Consider the following 11788-nt stretch of genomic DNA (forward strand, 5'->3'; position numbering starts at 1 on the left):
TCTATCATTTCCCATGTTCTGCCTAGTGTGAACACTGAGAAGTTTTATGGGGAAATTTCTTCTACCCTACTCATAGAATGGCATACGGGCCATTTACCAGTTGCTCACTGCACGTCAGGTCTCAGAACCTTGTTATGCATACCATCATCTAATTGTTCTTATTGGGACAGGCGCCTTTCATACTTCACACAAGGGGAGGGTCTCAGGTATGATTGCCAACCTCCAGGTGGGGTGTTCTCCTGGAATTACAACTGATTACAGAAATCTGTTTCCTTTGGAGAAAATGGTAGCTTTTGAGAGGGGAGTCTAAGGCATTATTCCCTGCTGAGGCCCCTCTCCTCCCTAAACCCTACCCTTCCCAGGTTCCGTCTCCAAATCTCCAGGAATTTCCCAACACAGAGTCAGCAACACTAATCCCAGGGCTATCAATCAGATGTGACGGTGGCGCACCAGGGTTTCGTCCTTTGAGCAACACTAATCCCAGGGCTATCGGTTTGTGCTTTTAGTTGCCCCTCAGCTTTTGACAGTGTGCTTACATCAAGGTTAGGTTCTTTGGCACCATTCATTCTAGACAATCTGTATAAAGTTATTTTAGGCAAAGGACGTGCCGGAAAATGCAGGGGGGAGGCGTGGCTATTTGCACCGTCACATTCTGATCTGCCATTATGCGATCAGATGCGACGGTGGCGCACCGGGGTTTCGTCCTTTGGCACGAGCTGCAAAGAGGACAGCTGGAGGGAATAGGCGCGCGCCGGCGCGATCACACCGAACGGGTCCATTTGCAGCCCATGGCAAACCATTTGCTAGTAGATCTTTGCAGGTACTTTTTAACTGTGCATCTTCGGTGGCATGCCACGGTTGGCCATGGGTGCGCTACGCTTGCCAGATGTTGCGGTGTGATCGTGCCCCAAAAATCCGCCCAGCATTCGTGCCTTTTGCGTGGCAAATTCTCCGTGTGACCGGGGCCTTAATGTCTTCTGCTATTTTAATAATTTTTTTTTTTTAAAAAAAACCCTGTAAATACCATGTGCATTCTGATTACCTTTTGCAATATTTTTAAGCATCTTTTAACCATGCAACTGCTGTTCAGTCGCACAGTCGAGTCTGACTCTTTGCGACCTCATGGGCCAGATCCCGCCAGGTCTTCCGGTCTTCCACTGTCCTCTGAAGTTGGCTCAATTTCATGTTTGCTGCATCTATGACACTGTCTCACCATCTCATCCTTTTGCCATCCCCGTCTTCTTTGACCTTCAATCTTTCCCAGCATCAGGGTCTTCTCCAGTGAGGGCTCCCTTCTCATTGGGTGGCCAAAGTATTTGAGCTTCAGTTTCATTATCTGGCCTTCCAGGGAACAGTCAGGGTTGATTTCTTTTAGGACTGACTGATTCGATCTTCTTGCAGTCCAAGGGACTCTCAAGAGTCTTCTCCAGCAAACCATGCAACAGTAATATATAATTAAAGCGCTGTCAAGTCACAGCTGACAGCAAGGCACCTACCCTACAAGGTTTTCAAGGCCAGAGACAAACAGAGGTGGTGTGCCATTGCCTGCTCTGCGTCATAATCCTGGCCTTCCTTGGTGGTCTCCCACCCAAATACTGAACAAGACTGGCCCTGCTTAGCTTCTCAGAGCTGATGAACTCAGGCTAGCCTGGGCTGTCCATATGAGGGCATGCATCTACCTATTCAAATCCAGAATGCCTGTATATTTTCTCAAATGGTGCAGCTATCAATTTCTGGCAGGGAGACTATCTAAAGACTGAAAACGGACTGCGAGGAAATGCTGTAACCAAAGCTAGGCTGTGGTCTTGAATGATGGCCACCCTTGGCTGCCATTTGCAAAGGGAAAATAGGCTAGGAACCTGATCACATATCTTCTAGAACCTATCCTGCTTCGACTCTGAAACTGACTTGTACATGGTGAGAGGTTGTAGATGGTTTTGTTGATTGCAAAGAAGTAATTGATTAGGGATGGGAATGAACCAAACCACAAAGCAAAATTCATGATGAATTTTACCACATTTGTGGTTCGTGAACTGAAGTTCATGACAGGCTGATCATCACAAACTTCCATGAATATTTAGAGCAATTTGTGGTGGTTCGTGGATACAACAGAAAGCTACAAGTTCCTTTAAATCTCTGCTTTCTGTTCACTGTGAAAGCCACAAATTCAGCTGAGTGGTGGAGAGCAGCCTGCTCCTCCCTGCTCAACTGTTTGGGCTGTCTTATGGAGTCCCTTTAAACTTTAAAGGGACTGCATAAGAAAGTGCGAAAAACAGCTCACCACCACTCAGCAGTTATTCCTGCTTTCTGCAAACCCTATTAAAAAGGACTGCAGTCCCTTTCAATGGGGTTACCACATTTGTGGTTCGTGAACTGAAGTTCATGACAGGCTGATCATCACAAACTTCCATGAATATTTAGAGCAATTTGTGGTGGTTCGTGGATACAACAGAAAGCTACAAGTTCCTTTAAATCTCTGCTTTCTGTTCACTGTGAAAGCCACAAATTCAGCTGAGTGGTGGAGAGCAGCCTGCTCCTCCCTGCTCAACTGTTTGGGCTGTCTTATGGAGTCCCTTTAAACTTTAAAGGGACTGCATAAGAAAGTGCGAAAAACAGCTCACCACCACTCAGCAGTTATTCCTGCTTTCTGCAAACCCTATTAAAAAGGACTGCAGTCCCTTTCAATGGGGTTTGTGGGGCTACAAACCACAAATCGGTTTGGTTTGCAAACTAACCTCTTGGTTCTGTTCATGGTTTGGTTTGTGGTTCAGCACAAAGCACATAGTGATACAAAGCACATTTTTCCAGTTCCTGCCCATCCTTAACACTAATTGACTGTTGAGATCCTTGAAAACCCATGTATTTTCCCAGCTTCACCCCTGAGATGGAAATAAAATAGAATCATTTTGCTTGAAGAGATAACTAGTTTGTTTTCTACCATTAACATTGGAGAATCAGGAAAACACAAAGTAAGTTTCTTTTCTTTTTTTAAGACACATGTTAGAGCAGATGGTCCTCCTCTCTCTGGGAAAAGTTTAATGAAGGTCATTTTGCATATTTTCCAACAAAACATGTTCAATAAGTTAAAAATTATATCCAATTTTCTCAAACTGTCGGACAGGGCTCCCTTACTAAGAGAGAAATTCTTGCAAGTTTTCTGGACCTAGTTTGTAGCTCAAAGCATGGAGTGTTTCTTTGTAAAAAGCAAAGGAGAAGAAGAGAAGAGATTGGATTTATACCCCACCCTTCACTACCCAAGGGAGTCTCAGAGTGGCTTACAAACTCCTTTCCCCTCCCCTCCCCACAACAGACACCCTGTGAGGTAGGTGGGGCTGAGAGAGCTCTGACAGAAACTGCTCTTTTTCAAGAACAGCTGTGCAAGAACTATGGCTTGCCCAAGGTCATCCAGCCAGGTGCAAGTGGAGGAGTGGGGAATCAAACCCGGTGCTCCCAGTTTAGAATCCGCGCACTTAACCACTATGCCAAACTGGCTCTCTTGTTTCCTTAGTTATGTTAAAGTTCACATTCTTAGAATCCTTTCTTTGTGGCAGGAAGGGTTCAGAGAGGTCTGCAATGTTGTTTTGAGGAATCAGGATGGCTCTAAAGTGTGCTGTGGAGTTGCAGTGGACACATGGTAACCCAATGAAATTCCACCCCGTGCGGTTTTCAAGGCATGAGAACAGCAGAGGAGGTTTGCCATTGCTTTCCTCTGCATAGCAACCCTGGTCATCCTTAGTGGTCTCCCATCCAAGTACTGAGCCTGTTTAGCTTCTGAACTTTGCTGAGATCAGGCTAATCTGGCCCATTGGGGCAGCTAGGATGACTGGTGTTGAAAAGTGCCATCAAGTTGCAACCAGCTCATGGCGACACTGTAGTGTTTCCAAGGCAAGAAATGTTCAGAGGCCCCGTTCATACGGCAAATTTGCCCTGCGGGAGGGACGGCTTGCCTGTGGATTAAAGCTGCGCGATCATACCTGAATGTCTGGGAAACATCACACTCCTGTCTCTAACCTGCAGCTTCGGCCCGAAGACGCAGATTTAAAAGCTACCGGGAACCATGTACTAGTTTCCCAATAATGCGCAGTGCATGCGGGCGTCTGATCAGGAAGCGGTGGTAGCCCATCGCAGCCAGCGCCCGTCGGCGTCCCACGCATGCACACTAATGCCTTGTTGCTGTGTTGCTTAGTGTGGTGTGATCGGCTGCCAGAGGCTTGGGCATGGAGCCTTGGGGAAAGGTGAGATTGCGCTGCTGCGTATCTTTTTGCTCCGGCTCAAGAAGCCTCATGTTGCCTGCGGATTATCTCGCTCGTGTGACCGGGGCTAGAGATGGTTTGCCATGGCCTGCTTCTACATAGTGACCTTGGACTTCTTGGTGGTCTCCCACCCAAGTACTAACCAGGGCTGACCCTGCTTAGCTTCTGGGATATGAAGAGATCGGGCTAGCCATCCATGCCAGGCCAGGATGACTCTACTCTTAGAAAAAATCTACACCACTTCTGTGACAGAAGCTCTTCTTGGGCATGAATATTCTCATATTGTTCGTACAAGTCAGCTCTTAAAGACATTCCCCAACCACGCACAAAATACAATCTCAGACCTGCATTTGCTCAAAAGACTTCTTGCACAAGTTCTTTGCAATCTACTTTAGGGGAGGGGCTGTGACTCAGTGGTAGAGCATCTGTTTGGCATGCAGAAGGCCCCAGGTTCAATCCCTGGCATCTCCAGTTAAAAAGACTATGCAGTAAGTGATGTGAAAGGTGTCTGCCTGAAACCCTGGAGAGCCACTTACAGTCTAAGTAGACAATACTGACCTTGGAGAGCCAGTTTGGTGTAGTGGTTAGGAGCACGGACTGAAAGGTGTCTGCCTGAAACCCTGGAGAGCCACTTACAGTCTAAGTAGACAATACTGACCTTGAAGAGCCAGTTTGGTGTAGTGGTTAGGAGCACGGACTCTAATCTGAGAGAACTAGGTTTGATTCCCCATTCCTCCACATGCAGCTGCTGATGTGACCTTGTGTCAGTTACAAGTTGTTCCACAGTTGTTCTCTCACAAGCAGTTCTCAAAAGAGCTCTCTCAGCCCCAGCTACCTCACGGGGTGTCTGTTGTGGGGAGGGGAAGGGAAAGGAGATTGTAAGCCACTCTGAGACTCTTTCAGGTAGTGAAGGGCGGGGGATAAATCCAATCTCTTCTCTTTTGCTTCTGCTTCTTGGTAGACCAATGGTTTTTAGGGAGGGGCTGTGGCTCAGTGGTAGAACATTTGCTTGGCATGCAGAAGGTCTCAGGTGCAATTCATGGCATCTCCAGCTAAAAGAATCTGGCTGTAGGTGATGTGGAAAACCTCTGCCTGAGACCTTGATGAGCTTCTACCAGTCTAAATAGGCAGTCCTGACCTTGATGGACCAAAGGGTTTGATTTTGTGTAAGGCAGCTTCCTGTGTCCATGCGTGTACTTCAGTATCGCTTCCCCCTGTGTTGTTGTGCATTCCACTGAAAAAGATGATGTATTGTTTTGAGATGTTCCAAGAATTGGTTATTTTGAGAAGCACTACTCCTCAATTTTGTATGGTCCTCTTCAGCTTTATCTGCCAGCTAAAAGAATCATCATCTGTTTCTTTAGCTCATTTGTGGTCTTAGTAGCTTCCATTCTTGGTGCTCCTTCATGGTTCAGGATATAGGATCATGGCAAATTGCCATTGTTTAAGCAATGCATTGAGCTTATTTATCAAACACTTATTGAGATGATATGCTTGAAATGTGAAATAAATGCACTATAGATATATTTTTTAAAAAAAACCACTGGGAAACCCATAAAATATTATTATAACAGTTTATACAATACAGAGCACTATTCTCAGAGACACGCGTAGAGTTAGCACGTTATCTCTTGAATGCAAAAGATTTACTTCATCGACTTTTTTAAAATAGCACTCTAGTCATTTTGGAAGCCTTTTATGTGTTTCTGTGCAACTCAACAGCATTGCTTTCTGTAGTCAAGTTGCATTTCTGTCAAGCGTGAACTGTGAAACAACCCACATCAAGCTATGACATTGCTTTAAAATGTGAGATTAGTACAAATAAAACATTATGCTTATCTTACTGGCCTTCTGGTTCTTACACCCTTGAACGTTCAGTAACCATATTTGTCCTTTTTTCCTCCTCCTCCTACAAACACCAGAACTGGACAAAATTAATGAAGCAAGTTCATGTTAGAGTTTCATCCTCATTATTGTAGTTGTTGGCTTCAAGAATAGTCATAACTAGGGGTCATTTCGTAGAAAAAGAGGTGCAGGAGCTCATTAGCATAACTCATTAGCATAACTTATTTGCATATGCCACACACCCTGTGTAGTGTATCAAGTCCTGACAAGTCCAGACAAGTCCGGACATGTCCAGGGACAACCGTTGAGCTTCGCTTCAAGAGACAATGGACTATGTGGATCCTATCCTGCTCCAATCAGGGGGCTAGGTTCCTGGCTGAGAAGCCAATGGGACTCTCGGCCACTGTAAATAACCTATTGGGAAGTGGGGGGGGGGTTGGGTGGCGGTTTCTGGGGGAATATAAGCTGGCCTGTGAGCCAGCCAAAGCTGTCTTGTTCCTGACTGAATAAAGTACGCTTTGCTGAAATCACTCTCCGTCTGTGTACTTTTCACCTTGACATCACCGGAAGTGTGTCAGAAGGCAACACCCACCACTCAGGCTCCACTGGACTGTTTTGGATTGCTAGCTATTGTGGGGGGGGATGTGCAGATCTGTCCTCACAGAAGGAGAGGTTGTACCTGAATAAAACTTGGTCATAAAGGTGCCACTGTTTTGGACCGTGGGGCCATGGGGGGGGGGGCTCTGCAACTTACCTGGCTGCTTCTTGCTCTGACTGAGGGCTGCTGGGAGCAGGGGTGCTTAAAATGAAATATGGTTAGTTGAGTTGTATAGACTTGCTGGAGAGTAAGTTTGTTGTAACAAACATGTAAATTGTAATAGTGAGTAACTGTATATGTTACTGCATGGAAGGTATATTCGTGGTGTTTGGGTGGTGGGTGTTTTAAAAATTCCAATAAATATATTCCAAAAAAAAAATTAAACTCCTGCTTTCTGCTACCCATGAAAAGTGGCAGGGAGCAGAAAGCAGGGGTTTAAATGGCTCGGAGCTGTTTTTCATGAAGACCAGCTTTCTGCTCTTTACAAACTGCCACAAACTGCATCAAAATTCATGGAATTTCATGGCAGTTCTTCAGTTGGCAGATATCACTTGGCAAACCATGAACCGGCCAAAATCCGTGACAAACTTTATATCATGAGCCAATTTATGCCCATCCCTGAGTAAAACAGCAACTTCTAGAAGTGCCACCATGTCTTGGAGAAACTTATATGTGGACAACCTTAGTAAGGAAGATACAAAGCACCTTTAATCAAAAGTTAGTACACGTTCCAGATTTTCACTGTTATGGACCTGGCTATTCAGAACAAGCCAGAACATCTTATAGTTTATGGGTAGCAAACATCCCAGGCTGGAAGGAGCAAGAGGGACTCAAGACAGGTGCCTCCTGTCTGCCCCTGCCATCTTGCACTGCTTCCCAATTCCTCTCCCTCAACAGACATGCCAAATCAATGCAATGCGAAAACTACAAGTGTACATGTTGAGAGTAGGTGCATAGCTGCTACTGAGGCATTGGCTCACACTGGGGAACCAGCCTGGGGGGCATACTTGCTCACAAAGTTGAGTCACCACTTTCTGAAAGTTCACTGCTTCTCTTCCATCTGTTCTCGCCAACCAGCAAGGTGGTATGATAACTGATGGGGTCCTCTTGTTGTTCCAAGAAAACATGCATGGCCAATTTGAGATGAAGGCTGCAAAGTCAGTCCCCTGCAGGTGTACAGCTCCTGTCCTGCATAGGCATAGACAGGTTATGGACCTCCTCCAACATGAGTATGGAAGTCCCCGAGCCTTCAATCACCATTTGCTACTGCTGTGCCATGCCCCTCACCACCACTCTCACAGCCACTTCCACCAAAGTGATTTAACCCCTTACTGAAAGTCTTCTCCCAATACATGCATAATCCAAGTTTCCAACTATGCAGCTGAACTGGAGCAATAAATTTATGACTCCAAGAACACTTTTAATCATTTGGGAGATGGGAAGCCTTTTTTGATGTCAGAAATCTACAGGACTTCCCATGCTTTTATAGGCTGAGTGACATGAAGTCTTCAGAAGTCATCCACTGTCATCTGAAGCCAGGAGTCATTTCCTGCAGGAGCGCACAGTAGTGGAGCTCCGGCAGTAAAGAGCTCAGGGGGCGGGCACATGCAACAAGCCCTGCCCCCTGCTCCCAGCAGCCCCAGGCCACGAGGAGCAAGAAGCAGCCAGGTATGTTGCAGAGCCCCCACCATAGATAGCAATCCAAAACAGATAGATAGCAATCCAAAACAATCTCCCTCCTCTGTGAGGGCAGATCTGTGTGGGAACCCCCCCAATAGCTAGCAATCCAAAATAGTCCAGTGGAGCCTGAGCAGTGGGTGTTGACTTCTGACACACTTCCAGTGATGTCAGGGGGTGTGGCATATGCAGATAAGTTATGCTAATGAGTTATGCTAATGAGCTCCTGCACCTCTTTTTCTTCGAAATGACCCCTGTCTGAAGCATCATCTCTCCCTTAAATGTTGATATCAGAATGAAATCCGGTACATATACTCAGGTTACTAATGTACATTTCCTCAATCAGAACTGATCCCCACACCTGTTTTTTAAGAGGGGGGGGGGAGTGCAATCTACACTGCAATGTGATGTTCCTTTGAGGCACAAAAAATCGAACGGGGACATTTTTGGGCAATTTGTAGACATTTGTAGACGAGTTCAATTTTCCACCAACTGAGCGGGGAGGGGGCAAAGGAGGACATAAAATTTTGCATTGCAATGTATCTGAAGGAAGGCCTTCTGAACACTGTGATCTATAGTCATAATTCAGTTACAAGCATATTAGTGGCGAAAACAGAAAGGGGAGAGGCTGCGGCTCAGTGGCAGAGCAGCTGCTTGGCAAGCAAAGGTCCCTGATACTCCGTTGCTGTTGTTAGCCATTCAGTTGTGTTTGACTCTTGGCGATTCGATGGGCCAGCTCTCTCCACATTTTCCGATCTTGTACTGTTACTTTGAGTCGTTTCATGCTCAGGCTGGTGTCAGCTTTTATGGTGTCTAGCCACCGAATTCTTTGGCGGCCCGGTTTCCTTTCGCCGCTAACCAACCCAAGCATAATTGCTTTTTCTAGTGAGTCCTTCCGCATAACATGGCAGAAATAAGTCAGTCGCAGTTTTGTGATTTTTCCTTCCAATGGCATGTCTGGTTTTATGCACTCCAATACTTGCTTGTTTGTCACCTTTGCTATCTAAAGAATACGCAGGAGCCTTCTCCAGCACCACTGCTCAAAAAAGTCGATTTTTCCTCCTGTCTTGCTTCTTCATGGTCCAACTTTTGCAGCCAATGGTTGCTATGGGGAACACAATGGCACAGGCTCGGCTGATGTCCTTGCTCTTCCATATTCAATTCATGCTCATCATTACTGTGCGACCCAGCATGATTCAGTGTTTTATTTCTGGACTGCATTCACTGTTTCGGTTGATCTGTGATCTCAAGAAAGTGAATTCTTCCACACATTCAATATCTTCATCAACAGTTATTTTTACATTTCAACTTTTCTCGGTGGTCATGAACTTGGTCTTTTTTGATGTTTAGGAAAAGGCCAAACTTCTTTCTTTGATTTTCTTGATCTGGTATTCCAGGCCTTCTTTAGTTTCCAAGATGAGGGTTGTGTCATCAGTAAATTGAAGATTATTGACATCCCTTCCACCAATCTTTACCCCAGTTTTGACTCTTTCAGCTCTAACTTCCTCATGATTGTTTCAGCATACATGTTGAATAAAAAAGGTGAAAGAATGCAACCTTGTCATAGTCCTTTCTCTATCTTGAACAATACAGTGTTTGCACAGTGGCTTCCTGGTTTGTGTACAATGATTGTATCAATTTGAGCAGGTGTGCTGGCACCCCGAGATCTTGTCGGGCTCTCCACAGTTTGACATGATTAACACAGTCAAAGAGTTTCTTGTAATCAATGAAGCATAAGTAGATAATCTTTTGATATTCATGAGATTTCTCCATGATCCAGCACAGATTTGCTATATAGCCCAGTATTCCCTCTAAACTGAGTTAGTGTGAGCTAGCTCACAGTTTTTTGGCCTCCAGCTCACACATTTTTGTCTTCGCTCAGGAAGGATGGCTCCAGAGCAAACTAATTTATGCAGGAACCAAATCGCTCACTCACAACTTTAATGCCAGTAGCTCACAAAGTACATTTTTTTGCTCACAAGAATCCACAGCTTAGAGGGAGCATTGGCCCATGACTGCCATGCCTCCTTCAGAAGCAGGCTTGGACATCTGGTAATTCCCTTTCAATGGCTGGTGCCAGGCATTATTGTATCATTTTAAGCAGAATCTTGCTAATGTGAGGGATGAGTGATTGTGCAATAATTGGAGCAGTCTCTGGAGTCTTCCCTTTTTTGGTAGTGGATTGAACATGGAGTGTTTCCAGTCCCCTGGCCATGTGTGGGATTCCCAAATTTTCCTGCAGTGGGCTCTGATGATTGCAGGTGGTGCAGGCCTCAGCAATTCCACTAAAAAAACTAACAACCAGTTATTGCTTCTAGAAAATTAAGTTTATATGTTTTTGACTATGTGGCTACATGGAAAAGTTGTACAGGGTGTTTAAACGTAGAATAAAATTAGCAAAACTGGGGGGAAATGGCCGCTGGAGCAAGATCAAAAAAAGAAGCTAGAGAAACCCCTCTCTCAACAAATTAAAGCTCTTGCAACAAAGTTAAAATAAGAGAACAGATTATTATTTAACTGAACTGCGACAAGATATCAAAGAAGATATACAAAAGATAAGGACTGAGATTTCATCCAGACTCCAAGAAACAATCCAAAAAATCCAGGAATACAAACAAGACATTCAAGAAATTAAGAAAAAGCAAAAAGAATTTGAAGATAAAATTGAAGAGCTACATCAACAAACAAACTCTTTGGTAGAAGTAAACCAAACAATTGAAGTTCTAGAGATGACATTTAGAAGTAATGATCTGCCCTTCCACAGAAATGTTACTAGAGACAACCAATGAAGAACAAGAAGAGATACTGAAAATAACAGAATGTACTGTTACTAAAAATAACAACAACAATAAGATACTTGGGCATTTATGTGACAGGACAAAGCAAAAATTTAAATAAATTATAAAAAAAATCTGGAAAAGTGTTACTGAAGATCTGCAAAGATGGGAAAGATTGAACAGTTCATGGTTGGGCAGAATTTCTGCCAGTAAACTGAATATATTACTAATCCAAACACTACCAATCAATATATATGAAAAGACTTTTTAAAAATGTCAGAACATGATAAACAACTTTATAAGGAATGGGAAGAAGCCAAGAATAAGATTCAAAATTTTACAATGTGAAAAAAGAAGTGGTTTAGCAGTACCAAATATTAAATTGTACCCCTGATTGTACTGGTTTGGATTTTAGATTGGATCATAAATCCAAATAGGATGAACATCAAATGGGAAATAATGGATACAAAAGAAGGAATCCACAATTATTTATAGATTAAGAAGTCACTAAAAACTATTCAAAGACAAGACAGTGAACATGTTCTGATGGACGGTCTATTAAGAATATAGTTTTAATGTAAAAACAGAATAGGCCCATCCATTTCACAATTAACCACTCCAGCAGCATAAGAAAGAAA

Source organism: Gekko japonicus, unplaced genomic scaffold, assembly GCF_001447785.1.
Source record: "Gekko japonicus isolate JY-2015 unplaced genomic scaffold, Gekko_japonicus_V1.1 scaffold1276, whole genome shotgun sequence".
NCBI classification, from domain to species: domain Eukaryota; kingdom Metazoa; phylum Chordata; class Lepidosauria; order Squamata; family Gekkonidae; genus Gekko; species Gekko japonicus.